Source organism: Dasypus novemcinctus, chromosome 3, assembly GCF_030445035.2.
Source record: "Dasypus novemcinctus isolate mDasNov1 chromosome 3, mDasNov1.1.hap2, whole genome shotgun sequence".
Lineage (NCBI taxonomy): Eukaryota > Metazoa > Chordata > Mammalia > Cingulata > Dasypodidae > Dasypus > Dasypus novemcinctus.
The window spans coordinates 133,058,657-133,075,805 of NC_080675.1; the positions used below are offsets into that span (position 1 = coordinate 133,058,657).

The 17,149-nt window shown below is 42.5% G+C and overlaps 1 protein-coding gene across 6 annotated transcripts in view; it reads left to right on the plus strand.

Annotated features, from left to right (window-relative positions):
- The first annotated feature begins 12,573 nt into the window (after nucleotides 1–12,573).
- FAM81A (family with sequence similarity 81 member A) overlaps nucleotides 12,574–17,149 on the plus strand; it is a 75,361-nt gene continuing 70,785 nt past the window's right edge. The window contains exons 1-2 of one of the 6 annotated variants that reach the window (XM_012523075.2): nucleotides 12,597–12,753; nucleotides 13,479–13,515. The gene's annotated coding sequence lies outside the window, so the exon portion shown is untranslated. Of the gene's footprint in view, nucleotides 12,754–13,478; nucleotides 13,520–17,149 lie in introns of all 6 variants that reach the window. The other 5 variants (XM_071214225.1, XM_058294285.1, XM_071214223.1 and 2 more) reach the window with 5 other exon arrangements.

Here is a 17,149-nt window from a genome sequence, read left to right on the forward strand (position 1 = left end):
TGGTGAATACTCAATTGATTCACAGAGAGTTTATCCGAAATGATGGCCTAGAAAATCTATTGCAGGATAAAAATGGAGAATCACTCCTTAGGGACTGCCATCTTAGAAGCAGGCAGAAATGCTCCTGCTGGGAAATTGAGATGCAAAAAGCAAACACAAGCAAGAAGTACACCACGTATGTTTAGCTTCTAGTGCTGATTCTGATGATCCCATCATACCCCTGTAAGTTTGTATGACTAGGACATGTCTTCAGTTACAGTGTCCCCAAGTTATACCACTGTGACCGTGTATGGGTCAGGATATCCTTCTGTGGCTTTGTGACATGCTCTTCTCCCTCCTGCAGTGATGAGAATTAACATCGTTGTCACAAAATTAAACAACTCTTAACTGAGGGATGCTAAACAGCATCTTGATATTTTGGAGGCTCTCTTAGATTAGGACAGCTGAGTTTAATAGAAAAATAAATACATTTCATTATTGAATAATGAATAGTGTTGCCTCCTGGATATCAACTTAGAATTTTACCTTTAATTACTTGATTTTTTTAAAAAAATCACATTTCTTCCTGGGGCTCCATAGAACTTATTAGGTAATCAAATAGATATTCCTTATATATTCCACATGGAATGGCAATTACTTAGAGAGTTCTTTTATAATACAAAATTCCAGACTGTGTCAGTGGCCAGGGTCCCTATTGCCAAATTACTCTTGAAGACTTGAACTCTGCCAAGTTCTGGTGGGGTCACCTTCTCTAGGTCAATTCTTCTCACATTTTAATGTGCATTCGAGTCATCTGGAGATCTTGTTAAAATGCATATGCTGATTCTGTAGATCTGAGGTGGAGCCCATGATTCTACATTCTTAACATGAGTTGTGATGCCGATGCTCCTGGCCCATGGACCACACTTTGGTTAGCAATGATCTAGGCAGAACATCTAGATGGCCCTGCTGCTGGGCGGAAATGGGTAGCTTTGTCCTGGGCTATACAGTAGGAAAAGCTTACTGGCTGGGAGCTCTCCCTGGTGCTGCTCAACATTTTCCCCAAGTCTCCTCCCTCACAAGACCCTCTCTTGAATTTCTACTCTTTTATTAAAATGCTAGTCTAAATTCTTACTTGTAACTGTGCCCTGCTTGGACTTCTGCTGCTTGACTATGCTTTGTATCTATGATTGGCTGGCACCAAAGCCCTCGGTCCTGCCTGAGATCAGGTATGGAGTTCTTTAAGCTCTTATTCTGGGGGACAGAGTTTCTAAACATCAAACTCTATCTATCATCTACCTATCTATCATCTACCTGTCTATCTATTTATCTAATCTGCCATCTATCTATCAACTATTTATTCATCTACAATCTTTGCTTTAATTTGATGTTCTTGATCATGGAAGGAAAAGAAAGTGGGGAAGCGGATTTTTCTCAAGCAATTGGGCTCCTGTCTACCATATGAAAGGTTGAGGGTTTGATTCCTGGGGCCCCCTGATGAAGGCAAGCTGGATGGTGTGGCAAGCTGGCCCATGCAGAGTGCTGGTCCATGCAGGAATGCTGGCCTGCACAGCAAGCTGACCTGAGTGGAAAGCTGGTACAGCAAGATGACGCAACAAAAAGAGACACAGAGGAGAGACAATAAGAGACGCAGCAGACCAGGAAGCTGAGGTGGCAAAAGAGATTGAACATCTCTCTTCCGCTTTGGAAGGTCCCAGGTTTGGTTCCTGGTGCCGCCTAAAGAGAAGACAAGCAGGCACAGAAAAGTGCACAATGAAGGGACACAGAGAGCAGACAACGGGGGTGGGGGGTAAATAAATAAATAAAAAGAAAGTTCATTGTGCCCCTATCTTCATCAAGAAAATAGGGAAGAAGTACATAATTTTTTTTTCTTTTTCCTTGCTTTAAAACTTAATTGTAGGAGAAACGGATGTGGCTCTAGCAGTTAGGTGCCCATATACCACATGAGATATACAAGAAATCAACTCAATTCAACTCAAAATGGATCAAAGACCTAAATATAAAAGCCAGGACCATAAAACTACTAGAAGAAAAAGTCGGGAAACATCTTAAAGACATTGTAGTAGATGGTGGTTTCTTGGAACTTACGCCCAAAGCAGGCACAACAAAACAAAAAGTAGATAAATGGGACCTCCTCAAAATGAAACACTTTTGCACCTAATGGGACTTTGTCAAAAGGGTGAAGAGGCAAGCCAACTCAATGGAAGAAAATAATTGGGAATCACATATCTGATAATATCCAAGATATATAAAGAGGTGTTAAAACTCAACAATAAAAGACAAATGACTCAATTAAAAAATGGGCAAAAGACTTGAATAGACACTTGTCCAAAGAAGAAATACAAATGGCAAAAAAAAAAAAAAAAATGCTCAACATCACTAATCATTAGGGAAATGCAAATCAAAACAATGAAATATCATTTCATACCTATCATAATGGCCACTATTAAAAAGAGAGAGAACTACAAGTATTGGAGAAAATGTGGAGAGATAGGAACACTTATTCAGTGAGAATGTAGAATGGTGCAGCCACTGTGGAGGACTGTTTGGCAGTTCCTAAAGAAGTTGAATATAGACTTTCCACATGACCCTGCAATACCCTCACTGGGTATATACCCAGAAGAACTGAGAGCAGTGACATGAACAGACATCTGCACACTGATATTCATAGTGGCATTATTCATGATTGCCAAAAGTTGGAAACAACCCAGGTTTCCATCAACCAATGAATGGATAAATAAACTGTAGTGTAGTCACATAATGGAATATTATGCAACTGTAAGAAGAAATGAAGTCATAAAGCATATGACAACATAGATGAACCTAGAGGACATTATGTTGAGCGAAGCAAGCCAGACACAAAAGGACAAATATTGTATGATTTTTTACTATAAACCAAATATATTGTGTAACATATTGTATGATTCAGAAAAATTGTATGTATACAGTAAAAACAAAACAAAACAAAAAACTGAATTATAGGGGAAATGGATGTGGCTCAGGCATTTAGGAACCTGCCTACCACATGGGAGGTCCTGGGTTTGGTTCCCTATGCCTCCTAAAGAAGATGAGCATGACAACAAGGTAACAGGTTGGTGTGATGAGCTGATGCAACAAGATGATGCAGCCAGATGACTCATGAGGAAATACCCCTGTCTGAAGAGATTAAACCTGTTTTACCAGATGAAAATGCAAAGGAATGCCCTCTATCAGTAACTAGCAAGGCATTTCTAATCCTTCTGTTCTCCAAGAGGCTGTGTATGCTCTAAATCAACATCCACTCTATGGTGCTCTTTCTCCCATAGCCAGGCTTCATGGATCCAGGAATAAAGGGATGGAAATAGGAGTGGCACTGCTCACTATTATCCCTAGTGATTCACTGGGAAAATTTTTGCTTCTTGTCCTGGCAAATTAAAAAAAAAGATCTATTTATTTATTTATTCCACTCCCTCCACCTCCCATTGTTTTGCTGTCTACTGTCTGCTCTCTGTCTATTTGCTGTGTGCTCTCTGTGTCTGCTTGTCTTCTCTTTAGGAGGCACCGGGAACTGAACTTGGGACCTCCCATGTAGGAGAGAGGCATTCAATCACTTGAGCCACCTCAGCTTCCTGCTTTTGTTGAGTCTCTCATTGTCTTTCCTCTTTGTGTCTCCTTGTTGCATCAACTTTTGTGTCAGCTCATCATACCTGCCCATCACACCAGCTTGCTATCTTGCTCATCTTCTCCAGGAGTCACCTGGAACCGAACCTGGGACCTCCCATGTGATAGGCAGGAGCCCAATTGCTTGAGCCACATCTGCTTCCCTGTCCTGCAGTTTTAAGCTCTGTTGGTCTACAGATCTTAGTTCTAACAGGAGGAGTGCTGCCACCAGGGAACGCAATGATGATTCCATTGAACTGGAAGTTAAGATGGCTACCTGGCCACCTTGGGCTCCTTTTACCTCTGATTCAACAGGCAAAGAAGGGAATTACTGTATTGGCTGGGGCGATTGATCCTGACTATCAGGGGAAATAGGACTGCATCTACATAATGGGGGTAAAAAAGAGTTTGCCTGAAATACAGGAGAACCTCTAGGGCGTCTCTTAGTACTGCCATGCCCTGTGATTAAGGTCAATGGAAAATTGCAACAACCCAATCCAAGCAGGACTAACAATGGCCCAGAACCTTCAGGAATGAAAGTTTGCCCACCAGGCAAAACACCATGGCCAGCTGAGGTACTTGCTGAGGGTACTGGGACATGGAATGGGTAGTGGAAGAAGGAAGTGATAAATATGAACTTAGACCACGTGACCAGTTACAGAAAGGAGGACTGTAATAATCTTGATTCTTTCTTCCTTGTTTTGCTATAAGTGTGATTGCATATGTACAGAAAATGTATATCTTTGTTTTCTTTCCTAACCCTTTCCCTTATCACATGACAAGTTGTATTAGCTTCAAGTCATAATATTTAAGGATGTCAAGTTTAAGAGTGAATATTACCCAAGGACTTGCACCCTATTTTGTAGGGAATTAATGCATTTCTGGTTGTATGCAGGACAGTTGGATATTCTTAGAAAAATATATTTGCATGTCTGTTATTGTTTTTACTTAGAGACTAAATATGGTTTAAGGTAATGTGAATTGTTGCCAATTGGTGGATCGTGAATTAAACTAATGTTCAACTCAGCCAAGTAATTGTGCCCAGTTGTTCGGTCAAGCAAGCACTGGGCTAATTGTAATACAAGGATATTTATGAATTTTAGTCATCAGCGAGTTTACTACAGAGATGACTGATTACATCTACAGTCAGCCAGGGAGATTGCCATCAGCAATGAGTGCTGTTTTATCCCATCAGTTGAATACCTTAAAAAGGAAAGCAATCTCAGCATTCAGAGACAATTTCTTAGCTTGTCGTTGGACAGCCAACATCTCCTAGGAACTCATAAAGACCTTCATTGGACTTTCATTGGAGCCCCTGGTTTGCAGCCTGCCTGTGGAATCTGGACTTGTGCATCCCCATGGTCACATGAGAGAATTTTTATAAAATCTCATACTATTTACAGATAACTCCTATTGACTCTGTTTCCCTGGAGAACCCTGACTAATACACCCTCCCAATATAGTGACATAATCTTTTGCTTATAACAAGACTCAGTATTTACATTATTACGACTTTTATTCACAGATCAGCCAAGAATTATTTTACTTTTTTTTCTTGTATAAATTTCTCATTTTTGAACTTTTGGCATTAATAATTATGCCTTTTGGCTTTTTTTTTTTTTAATGTACCAATCATTATTTAATTCATCTACTAAATTTCTGGTAGAACGATAACTCTTCTCACTGTGGTCAAAGATTTTAGGTAATCTCTCTCTCTCTCATTTGCTTGGGAATGCCCTTCCTGGAGTGCTCAGTCTTCCTGTCCCGGTCTGACTTGCTCTCCATTTTACATGCTGGGCATCAGTCCTTGGGCTTCCCTTTATCATATTCCTGATAATTCTCTTTACTGTTGTTTTGGAGTAAATTCTCTACTTCCTGGGCCCATGCCCACTTAATTTTTGCTTACTTTTTTATTTTGCTAGAAAATTCCTGAGAAATGTTGCATTAGGGTAGATTTTTGGGAACGAGCAGATATGAAAATGTCCTTTTTTTGCCATCAAACTTGATAGTTTGACTGGGTATAGAATTCTAGAATGGAAATACAATTTTTCAGGAATTTATAGCTGCTGTTCTTTCTTCCAGTGTTACTATTGAGAAGTCTGATTCCTGATTATTTGCATGTGGACTTATATTTTTACTCTCTGGAAGATTTTAGGATCTTCTCTTTATCTTTGTTGTTCTGAATCTTCAAAATGAGTTGCCCTAGAATAGCTTGTTTTTCACTCACTCTGCCAGGCACTTGGTGGGCCTTTTCAATTTAGATACTCATACCCTTTGACTCTACAAAAATTTCTTATATAATTTCTGTGTTTTTAGGGGGGTTACTAGAGGCACCTTTTTCAACTGTCCTTCAATGTTGCTCACAAAAAGTGTTGAAGACTTTTTTAATGCCTTTTTTTTTGAGGTACCAGGACCTCATATGTGGGAAGCTGGACTCAACCACTGAGCCACATCAGCTCCCCTGAGTTGTTGTTGTTGTTGTTTTCGCTTGTTGTTCGTTTTTTCTAGGAGGCACTGGGAACTAAACCCAGGACCTCCCATATGGGAAACAGATGCTCAGTTGCTTGAGCCACATCCACTCCACTGCTTGATTGGTAATTTTCTCTTCATGGTTGATAAAAGTTTAGAGTGATATCTCTCATGGATATTTTCACAGAGATTTCATTATGATTATCTTCCCTGGAAAAGGCAGAGAATCATCCTTGGAAAAAGAAGAGTCAAACTGATTATGTTTAAGTTAGGTACTAGGTATGTTTGTGTTTTAAACTTACCATAAATTAGCAATAATTTTTTATTTGTTGCTGAGACATATCTGAAATGAATGTTCTGACATTTAGATTCTGGAATTACCAAATTTCTGCCTCTATGTGTAAAATAAAACAGTTGAACCAATATTAATTAGACTTTCACTCTTCTGACTGTACTGTGGAGAAAATAAGGCATGGACAGGTAAGCCTGACGTCTGATATAAGAGACCTGGGCAGAGGCACTAGTCAGGAACAGTTTCACTCCTGATGTTCAGTGCAGGGTAGACAGGTGGGAGAAAGAGTCTGAGAGTGCAGAGCCCAAGTCAGGTGGTGGTACTAGGGAGGTGCAGATCATCCTTGCTCTTGTGGAGCTTTGAAATCTTGCTTTATACATGAGAACAAACCTCATAACTGAAACTTTTGGTGGGGATCATGGTATCATGGACTCCCCCGGCATTGTCGGCTACATTCATTCCCAGAGATGCCCATTGTGAGGAAGAATGACTTCAAACAGAGGTGGGAGATGAGATAGGTGAGTGACACCACTTCCACCTTTCCCGTAGCACCAAATACACAGGCCTCTTTCCCTTAATAAGGGGAGGGAAACCAATATTCATTTAGTCCTCCCTATGAAACATACTTTACCTACTGAAGTTTGTGTAATGCATTTTCCCACCTCATCTCATGTGGGTCATAGGGAGGCAAGATAGCTGGGGTTAAAGGCACAGGCTGTGGCGTCAGAGGTGCCTAGGTTCAAATTCCAGCTCTAGCACTTAATAGTTTTGGGACCTTGGACAAGCCATGTAATGCCTCCAAGCTTTGGTTTGCTCATGGGTATGAAAATGAAAGTGCCTATTTCAAAGGTTGTTGGGAGAAAGACATGAAATACTATAGGTCAAGCATTTAGCACAGGGCCATGAACAGGGTGAGGTGAGTGAATCACTCGCCTCAGGTATAAAGTTTAAGAGGTGCCAAAAAACCCCTCAGTAATCAAGATAAATAATATATTTTAATTTAATTTTATTTTTAAAGCAGTTGTAGGTTTATAGAAAAATCCTGAAAGTACAGAATTCCCATATACTGTCTCATCATTCACAGTTTTCTCTATTAACATTTTACATTAGTGTGGTACATTTGTTCCAACCGATGAACCAATATTATTATAGTTATATTCTTGACTAAAGTCCATAGTTCACATTAGGGTTCACTCTTTGTGTTGTATAGTTCTAAGTGTTTTTGTTTTTTTTTAATTTATCATGGTAACATATACAATGTATTAGGGTTCTTTAAGGAAACAGAACTGACAGTAGATATCTGCATATATTATGAGATTTTATAAAATTCTTTTGCGTGACTATGGGAATGCATAAGACCAAATTTCACAGGGCAGGCTGCAAACTAGGGGCTCCTATGAACATCCCTAATGAGTTCCCAGAAGATGTTTGCTGTCCAGAGTAGAGTTGGAAATTGATAGGATTAGACATCACTCATTGCTGACGGCAATCTCCTTGGTTGATTGTATAATAGATGTAAGCAGCCATATATACAATCAACTCATTGATGATTAAAGCCCACAAAATGTCCTTGTATTACAAGTAGCCCAGTATTTTACTTGACCAAACAACTAGGCACAATTTACCTGGTCGAGTTGACACAATAGCCTAACCATCACATACAACATTTAATTCACCATTTTACCCACTTTCAAGTATACAATTCAGCTGTGTTAACTACATTCACAATGTTGTGTGAAGCTACTTTATGCAATATTTAAACATCAAAATTAATATAAAAATCGCTGATGAACAAAATATCAAAATTTGGAAAAAGGACAGGGTTAGTACTGTAGCTTTTTCCTTTGCCTCAACTTCATTATGGCTTGGCACTCCACTGTATACCACAGCCTCATGGGGTTGGCATTTTCATTTCTTTTTTGTTTGTGTTGAACAGAAGTGAAAGTTGTATTTTAATTCCCATACGTATAAGGAACCACCAGGGAATAATGTACTACTTTGCAAATAAGTCGAAATAACTATGTTAACTTATGCTGTGGGGCTTCATTTTTTAAAGTGAGGTATCGTGACTGGTTAATAGAGATAGCCCATAAATGTTTGCTGAACTATACTGAACTGAGCCAAAGTGGCATCAAATTCCAGAGTAGCTTAAAGTTTATTTCCCCAAAATCATTGGAAAGAAGTTTTCCAAAAACCAATGTGTGATGGAATTTTCTATAATGCTCCCTTTGCCTCTGGACTGGGTTTTAGATGAATTCGTTTTATTATGAGGTTATTCTAGAATTTCTGACCATAAATTCGTAGACAAAGACTCCTTTATACCAGGTTTAACTCTATAACAAGTAGTGTTATTTTAAGGCTAGTGGGATGTTATTTAAACAAAACCCAAGGCTGACCTTGCCTTCCTAGCTATACCAGCAGTTTTCTAAGTTAAGACATAAACACTACCAGGATGGCGGTGTACTTGGCCCAGTGGTTAGGGCGTCTGTCTACCACATGGGAGGTCAGCGGTTCAAACCCTGGGCCTCCTTGACCTGTGTGGAGCTGGCCATGTGCAGTGCTGTTGCGCACAAGGAGTGCCCTGCCATGCAGGGGTGTCCCAGCGTAGGGGAGCCCACGCGCAAGGAGTGCACCCCTTAAGGAGAGCTGCCCAGCGCAAAAGAAAGTGCAGCCTGCCCAGGAATGGAGCTGCACACACGGAGAGCTGACACAACAAGATGATGCAACAAAAAGAAACACGGATTCTCGTGCTGCTGACAACAACAGAAGCAGACAAAGAAGACGAAGACGCAGCAAATAGACACAGAGAACAGACAACCAGGGTGGGGGGGGGGAGAGAAATAAACAAACAAACAAACAAATAAATAAATCTTAAAAAAAAAAAACAAACACTACCAGGAAGAATTTTCCCAATATTTTATGCTTTCCCTGTTGATTGTGCCTTAATTGTAGTTAATTTTTAAAATCTTAGCCAGATGGATGGATATTAACAAATCCATAAGCAAAACATAATATTTGAGAGAATTAGTCTTACACAAAAATGGAAATTATTATCAGAAACAACTAAGTCAATTATAGTTTACTTCAAAACACATGAAAAATCCATTATTTTTGTACATATGAGGAAAAAAGGGATTTCCTTAATTCTAAGATATTAATATTATGAGTGAAGAAAATCAAGAGGGAAATGGCGTAAAGAAAAACATATTGTGTTCACAGGTTGTTAACTCAGGTTTTTAGTTGCTTGTTCAAAAGAAAAATGTCCCAAGGTATGAACCCCACTTTTGCTCTAGGTAAGATTTCTCTTATTTTTTTTTTTTTAAGATTTATTTATTTCTCTCCCCTGCCTCCCACCCCGGTTACACGTGTGTTCTCTGTGTCTATTTGCTGCATCTTCTTTGTCTGCTTCTGTTGTTGTCAGCGGCACGAGAATCTGTGTTTCTTTTTGTTGCATCATCTTGTTGTGTCAGCTCTCCATGTGTGCAGTTCCATTCCTGGGCAGGCTGCACTTTCTTTCGCGCTGGGCGGCTCTCCTTACGGAGCGCACTCCTTGCGTGTGGGGCTCCCCTATGCAGGGACACCCCTGCGTGGCAGGGCACTCCTTGTATGCAACAGCACTGCCCATGGGCCAGCTCCGCACAGGTCAAGGAGGCCCGAGATTTGAACCGCTAACCTCCCATGTGGTAGACAGATGCCCTAACCACTGGGCCAAGTCTGCTTCCCTAGATTTCTCTTATTTGATGAAACATTTTTTTAAAAAGGGCAATGGATTGTGGTAATGATAGAATTAATGGTAAAACTTAGATTGAGGCAGTCAGAGCAAAATGATGTGCTTTCCAGTTGTCAACCAATATGACAGGAACTACAGTTAAATTCAGAGACTTCTCATAACTCAAAAATGGTCACTTGGTATTTGAGACATCACTATTGAAATTATTTCCCACTTTCCTTCCACAGCCAAAGGTCTTTAAAGAGTGGTTCATACCTGCTCTTACATGTCTTCAACAGCCAGTCTTAACCCACAGCCATTTGGTAACTAAAAAATACTCATGCAGGTCAACAGTAACCTCTTATTCACTACATTTTCTTGACTTCCTGACAAAAATTGTACTTTGAAACTCTTCACCTGTGTCCATACCCTTGCATTTCTGGTTCCCATTTTTTCCTTTGTGAGACCCTCTTCTGCCTCCTGGTCCCTGCATACGACTGTTGCTGTGGTTCAATACTTTGGCAGCGATGAGCAATGTGTGACACAGTTCACAATGGATCTTGACACACCACTGAGCTACCAGCCACCGTTGAAAGCTGTAGTCTACAACATAAAGTGCTACTATTGCATCCATCCTTCAGGGCTTACCACATTCTTGGTACATCTGTTTTCCAGCCTTTTTATAAATACCATTTTTGACCTTTACCTAGATTAACCTGCATGCTGGCTCCACAAATGTCATGTACATCTTATCTTCATGACTAGAGGCTATGCAGAGACTCAGGGAGGTCCAGGGCCCAGCTGTACAGTTTATCCCTTAAAAATATCTCCTGGGTATGGAGAAAAGTGTCCTGCATGGGTCCTTCATATTTAATGACTGGCTGATGAATAGTATTTCAGAAATCAAGTTTATAAAATTGCTCTCTTTGAAGAAACTATTTTGATAACATAATATTTGCTAGTATAAAATAATTTGTGATGAACCATGGCTTTTTAATTAAAGTACTTTAAGAAAAAAACCTCAATTTCCTGAAATGAGTTACAATCAAAATCATTCTGTGAAAACACCTGCATATGTTGCCAGACATAATGGCAGGGTTACATATGGATTCTCAAAATCTTTTAAGTCAAAGAAAGTTATTGGGAAACTGAGTGATACTGTCATCACCATGACATGTGATTCAATTCAGTATGTATTTACTGAGCATGTGCCAGGTGGTGGGAATATATACAGAAAAAAGAAAGGGATCATCACTGAGCTGTCAGGTCAGATCTTCACATTACAGGATTATCAAGGTCCATGCACATGGTCGTTTTACACATTAATTTATGTTGTCAGGCTGTAAGAGCACACCAGAGCAGAGAGTTGGATTGCATTATTTCTTCTTTCTTACTATGGTGTCTTAGAGCCAAACATAGTTTATAGCCTACACAAGCTTCCAACAAGTATTTGTTGATGGAATGGATGCTACAGGTGCATTAACCCTTTGTGGGAGTATTATCCCATTGTATAGGTGGGAATACATAGTTGCAGAATATGCAAAACCACACGCTAGGGACTGCTAGAGTCTTGATTCCAAAACACCTCAGTTAACTCAACAACCCAAGTTCTTTCTACCATGTCACGCTCTTCCTTTAGTTTGGAGGAGCTCAGTCTGTTGGCTCAGGCTATGGAACGGCAGCTGTGAGGCCGCCAGCGGTGAGGACCCCCAACCCTGTTTAAATCCCACCCACCAAGATGAAGCAAAATTAAGAATGGGTCGAGCTTCTGATCCTGCTCAAAGTTCCAAGTTGAGAAGAAGGTGGAAAGAGTTAGGACGTTCTGGAAGAGGAATGAGGCAGAAGAGAGAAGGAAGGAATGGGGAGAAGGGTGGAAGCAGTTCTTTCTTGCATCGTGTTTGTATGAAAAGACGCGCTCCTTGCTCCCAGCTGCAGGTGTCACAGTAATTAATGAAATGGCACTTAGCAGTCGGGTTGGGTGCGTTCACGGGCACAGTTTGGACACTAACGCGCGAGCTGTTTATCAGACTACGGCCTAATCAAATAACTTCTCCCCCTTTGGGAAGAGGGGGAAAAATAACCATTTTCGTGGGAAAGAGATTTAGTAAATAAAGGATGCTAGGGTTCTGAAAAGAATTATAGTGCAACCACCATGGCTATTATCTTAATAGGCACCATTACAACACCTCTCCCTTCTAGTCAAGCAGCCCTACAACAGGATTTATTTTCCAATAAGCGAAATCCCCGCCCCGCCAACTCCAAGCCGCCTGGATGAGAGCGCTGTGGGAAACAGCCGCGACGAGGAGAGGCTATTCTGGGTGTGGGAACGAGGAGGGAGGAGGGGCGGTGCCGCCAGGCTGGGCTCGGCGCGCGGGGAAAGCCTCCAGCTCGGGCTGCCACGGCAACCGCGTCCAGGCAACGCGCCCGGGAGGCGCTCGCGCGGCGCGCAGCGGCTCGCACCCCCGGAGCCGCGAACCCGGCCGGGCCGCGCGCGGGGCCCCGCGTCAGGCGCGCGCTGATTGGACGGCGCTCCCCGCGGCGCGGGCCCGCAGACGGGCTCCGCGCACAGCCCGCGCGAGCGGCCGCCGCACCCAGCCGCGCGGCGAGGACATGGGCTGCCGCGGCGCGCCCGCTCCCCGCGCCGGTGAGTGCTGCGCCCCGGGCCCCTGGCCGGGCAGCCTCAGGTCTCGGGCGGGGGAATCTCCCTGGGACCGCCGTGACCTTGTGGCAGCCGCTGGGTAGATCGGCTTGGGGGAGAGCGGGCTGCGCGGGGCCCATGTGACAGGCTGCGGGCGAGAGGGTTAACTGCATGCTGACGCGAAGGGCTGAAGTTGGACACTGAGCACTACTGGCACTGCATTTTCTCGAAAGACGGGGGTGGGTTGCAGGCTAGCAAACCAACAGAAGCCCCGGAGGTTTCTTTGGGGGAAATCTGAGGTGGTGCAAGGGAGTGGTGGCAAGTCAGCCGCCCCACTACTTAAAGCTGAGTGACCTTGGGCAGGTTAACCTCTCCTTTTTTCTCCTCTTTAAAAGGAGGCACCTGGTGTCTTTGCAGTTCCACAGTGTTTTTGTGGCATTGTACTGTGAACTGAGGAAGGGCCCTGAAGTACGGTTCTGCAGGTACAGGATATAATGGGCTTAACCATGTTTATTCTAGAAGAGGTTTCCCTTGGTTCCCAAAGTGACAAGGAACGTTACCGCTTTCTGGTAGATTGTGGAGAGAGCAGTTGGTGGTCCAGAGGGTGGCTTCTCAGAATGCACAGGTCAAAACCCCTGAGATGTCCAAAAGTCATGTACAAAATCAGGGTTCATGCTCCTGGGTTCTTCTTTCTTGTAGTTAATCTAATAGGAAACTTTGTATTTGAACAGGTAAAAATCAAACCCAATAGTGGCAGGCAGCAGCAAAGTAAGTGAGTCATTTCCTCAATATGTATGAGGTTATGTATGTGTGTGTGTCTGTGTGTGCGTGTGCCTATGTGTGCCCTCAGCTTGAAGTCTGTATATTGCAGTGTTAAAAATTAATTTCATAGGAGTAACCTGAAATAATACTAGAATGATCTGAGTCCGAAGTGCAGCTCTCTCAGAAGCTGGTGCAAACATTTGTAATTTATTCTTTAGTAGAAGTTAGATTTGTGAAAGTAAATATGTGTCTGCCTTCGGACTCTGTAATAGTGTGTATGTGAGGGGGGGTGCTCATGAGACCCCTAGGCTGTGCTGCCTTTCCTGTTTTTAGCCCTTGCTGATGCTAAAGACTCTGAGGTCCCTTTCTGTGCTTTGAGCCCATGAACTTCCATCTTCCACGGAGAGGGAAGGAAGCAGGTGCCCTGTATCCTTTTCGCAGGTCCCTCGGGTGCCCCTTCTGACTTTCTGCTTCAGCGCTACCTTTGATATTCATTTGAATCTGATTTCATCTGTATAAAAATGTGGGTGGGGAGGTCAAAGTTTTCAGTGCTAATAAATAAGCTTCTGTGAGTTTGTTTACCTGAGCACTTAACTTTTACTGGTTTATATGTTAGAAATCTGCTAGCATTCAGATGGAAAAATCCTTACTGCCCAGGAATTCAGCCATTAAGTCCTAGAAACCCTTTAATAACCATCGTCTTAGTACGTTTGGAACCCTCATTAATAAGCGATTTAGCCTCCTCTCTCTATAGGCTACTAACCTATACGTCTCCAACCTGCCTTTCAGTTTCTTGTTTTTTTGCATCCTGTAACCATACTCCTGTATTTTCATTTTTCTGTAGTTGAACCCATCTCTCTCTCCGCTAGCATCAGAGCCCAGTGAACAACTTTCCTCAGAACAGCCCCCTCTACCGTCCTTTCCCATCTCCCTGGAGCAGGGATTGGCCTTGCCCCTCGCTCTTCAGTGCTACCTTCAGTCATCATTGATAAAGTCTTCTTAGCAGTTAAATTTGCCTGCTGGTGCCTCGGTAATCCTCTTTCTTATCTTCTGAATCAGTAGTTCGCAAACCTTTTGGCTTTGAATCACCTGGGAGTGTTTGTTTTGAAATAGGTGGTTCTTTAAACTTTCTCCAAGCTGCCAAATTAGCATCATTGTGGTGGGTGAGACTTAAAAGTCCTTATTTTAGAAAACAAAACAAAAAAGAAAGAGGGCAGGGAGAAGGGCCAGGAGGGGAGAAGACAGAGCTCTTTAGGTGATTCTGATCTATAATCAGGTTTGGGAATCAGTGTGCTTGATGCTGGGAACAAAGAAACAAAAAATAAACAGGAGCCACTAGCTTGGTTCTCTTCTGTACCTTGTCTCTTGTGGGTCACTGGGGTTTCTGCTGAGGCTGTATCAATTCATGAACCTTGGAGCTCCTCAGCAACTCCTGCTGCCTCCATTTAAACCACCCACCTCTCGGACTTGTTCAATCTTGGGAATTTCTCCACTGCCAACATCTGAAATTTGCGTGGCTGATTCTTTCCACCTTCTGCGCCTGATCTTAACCATCACCATATTTCTGGTTCCTTAATTGTTTGCTGTTCCGATCCTTCAGCTCCTTCCTGGCTTTATCTCTCCACTTGGAGTGTACACCTTGCCAGGCATTTCAGTTCTGACTGACATCCTGGAATCCTTTGTCTTCTTAACATGTTGGGCATCTCATATTCCAATCCTCTATCTAAAATTACTCTCCTTTTCTGTTCTTTTCTTCTAACCTGCCAAGTTATCCAGGAGAAAGTTACAAAGACCTTTGGACTGGTTCCATTACAAATTTATGCCAGCTCTAATTTCACCTAGGTATAGCTTTTCAATTAAAAAAATCTTTTCCTCATTCCCTACTGCATTCCTTTAGAGGCTATTCTAGACCCTTTTTACTCCTTAAACTCCCAGTCGGATTCCTCTGGATAGATAGCCCTTTTTTCACTGGTAAGATTAAGGCTGGGAGTGGATAAGCTCAGTGATTGAGCACCTGCTTCCCATGTATGAGGTCCTGGGTTCGATCTCTGGTATTTCCAAAAAACCCAAACAAACAAACAAACAAATAAGATTAAGGCTGTCTACATCCTAATTTACTGCCCTCTACTTCAGTATAAGCTCCCAGTATACGTGCCTCATACACCCCAAGCATTTTTCTTTACCTGTCTTTGACCTTCTTTATCTTCTCTTTCTCAAAAGGAGAAAATGTCTATATGTTCCTTTCCCCACATACACTTCACATTCTCCATGTTCTGGACTCTATCCTTTCTTTCCTTCCTTCTTGCCTCTTTTGGAAACTTGCTCCATTTGTTATTCCCCTTTTCCAGCTTCTTTGGTCCTTCCTTAGCCTGCCCCAACCTGCACTCCACCACATAGTCAGGTCATCCTTCTCTTAGGAAAAGAAATTGTGTTAGAATCCCAGCTCTGTCCAATGGAATTTTCTACAATGATAGAATATTCTGTATCTGTGTCATCCAGTATGGCAGCCACTAGCCATGTCTGGCGATTGAGCACTTGAAATGTGGCTAATGTGACTGAGGCACTAAAATTTTAATTTTAGTTAATGTTAAATTAATTTGAATTTAAGTAGTCACATGTGCCTAGTGGCTACTATGTTGAACCATCAGTTCTAGACCCTGCTACTCTGTTGAATGGCCCTTGGGTTTCTCTCCTTTTACTGCTGTTTTAGTTTTCTGTCTGCTAAAACAAATACCATGCAATGGATTGGTTTAAACAGCAGGAATTTACTGACTCACAAGTTTGAAGCTAGGAGAGGTCCAAAACCAAGGCATCATCAAGGCGATGCTTTCTGCCGGAAGACTGTGGTGTTCTGGGGGTGGCTGCCAGCGAGCCTTGGTCCTTGGCTGTTCTGTCACAGGGCAGCCTCTCCTGGCTTCTCTGGGTTTGTTGACCCAGCTTCTTCCTGTGGCTTTCTCTCTCTGTGCCTGATTTTCATTCTGCTTATAAAGGACTCCCGTAATAGGGGTAAGACCCATCCTGATTGAGGTGTTCACACCTTTTTACCTGAAGTAACCTCATCTAAAGGTCCTATATGCACTGGGTTCCCAGTCATAGGAATGGATTAATATTAAGAACATGTGTTTCTGGGGTACGTCTCCCTCTTCCTCCTCACCCCCAAGTGTGAGAGTTCTGGAAGTGTCTTCCCTTGTTGTTGTGTTTTTTTTTAAAGATTTTATTTTTTATTTATTTCCAGTTGTCTGCTGTCTGTGTCCATTTGCTGTGTGTTCTTCTGTGTCCACTTGTATTCTTGTCAGTGGCACCCGGAATCTGTGTCTCGTTTTTGTTGCATCATCTTGCTGCATCAGCTCTCCGTGTGTGCAGTGCCATCCTGGGCAGGCTGCACTTTCTTTCGCACTGGGTTGCTCTCCTTATGGGGCGCGCTCCTTGCGCGTGGGGCTCCCCTATGTGGGGGACACCCCTGCATGGCATGGCACTCCTTGCACGCATCAGCACTGTGTGTGTACCAGCTCATCATACAGGTCAGGAGGCCATGGGTTTGAACCTTGGACCTCCCATGTGGTAGGTGGATGCCCTATCCATTGGGCCAAATCTGCTTCCCTTCCTTTGTTTTTTTTTTCCTTCCTCCTTGCTTCTCCCT